This window comes from Phaethon lepturus, unplaced genomic scaffold (assembly GCF_000687285.1).
Source record: "Phaethon lepturus isolate BGI_N335 unplaced genomic scaffold, ASM68728v1 scaffold47084, whole genome shotgun sequence".
Classification (NCBI taxonomy): Eukaryota; Metazoa; Chordata; class Aves; order Phaethontiformes; family Phaethontidae; genus Phaethon; species Phaethon lepturus.
The window spans coordinates 1,979-3,525 of NW_010536479.1; positions in this window are offsets into that span (position 1 = coordinate 1,979).

Consider the following 1,547-nt stretch of genomic DNA (forward strand, 5'->3'; position numbering starts at 1 on the left):
CACAACTTCCCCCACCTCTCTTGACAAGGAAAACGTAGCCTTGCACTGTGGTGGTCTGGCTGCACCCAAAACTGTATTGTGTTGCTCATGGCAAGCATATGTTGTTATGAAGTGCTCTGGATCCAGGAGAAGACAGGTACATAGTGTCATACAGGCTTCTGAGGCAACATTATTTTCAACCTACCAAAATACATACTTATTACATTCAGATTGCCTGCTGCCACCCAACAAATATGCTCTCAAGAGTACTGTTAATTTATGTAACATCCTTGTCAACATGCCAATGGTTTCTTTAATGATTACGCATGTCTGGCAAAGTAGTGCATGTTTTTTCTTGGGGATTTTGTCAATTGTGGAAACAAAACATTCCCCTGAACGACAACAAAAAAATCCACATACTTGCGGACAATACCACATGGTCTACTGAAGTCCTTAGAAGCACAGTTTGTGGAGACCTTACAAAGGGTCAATTCACAAATTCTAAGTATTCAACTTAAAAGGAAATGACATGCAGGTGTAACAAGCCATGCCCTTAATGTACAAAGGTGAGGACTATTGACATCAATGCCCTGTAAACTTTGATAAGATTACAGTTCAGAAGTTAATTTCTCCATCTTATAGGTAAGAATGAACTTACTCATTTGAGAACTGCATTTTCCTTTGAGACAGGATACAAATATCCCTAGGTACCTAATTTCCATGTAGCTGCATAGCAACTATAACCATTCAAATCCTAGGAGAAGACAAAAAATGGAGATGTAACTTTCCCTTATCCAAAGTAATTTCTGTGCTTAGTTCAGGATCAAACAAAAAAGTCCAGCTCTTTAGTTTTGTTCTCAAAGCTTTAGTTGTCTATCTTACAATGTAGGTTTTTCCAGGAGATTGCATTTCAAGTTAGTTTAAATGTCACAGGATCAGATGATATAGGTAATTTTTCGTAGAAATATGTGAAAGTAGCTTTGCACAGTATTCCCTAAGCTCTAACCTGGGTAGTTGTGAAAAAATATCTACATTAAACCAAATGTGCATTAAAATAGTAAACCAAAAATAGTTTCTGTGTCTGTCTCTAGGCAAAATATGTTTATCTAATTGAAGCCTGGAACTGGTTGTATTAGTGGACTTTTTGATGAAGCCCCACAATTTAAGCAAGGAAAGAATCCTATTATTACATGCATGTGTGTGTTTTAAGACTATGTTAGTGAGTGGTGGGAACTGTACGTCACCTTTCTCTGGATGGCTTTATTTGGGCACTTTAATCAAGCATATACAGCAACTGAGAACTCTGAAAAAAAAGTAGAGTGTGCTTTAAGCTACCTAGAAATCCATTCAGTACCAAAGGTGATAGATAGAAAGTGAGAAGTTCAGATATTTCACATCTGAATCTCCAAGAAGTGTGTATGCCCAAAGGAGTCCTGCTGTTAGATGACAGTGACTCAGCATGAGAGCTCATCCATGTGAGGCTGAAGTAGCTTTTACTCATCCCTACACTTTCCAGTCTGCTTTATCGTTCCTTGCTCTTCTCTGTCTGTAAGTAGAGCTAATCCTGC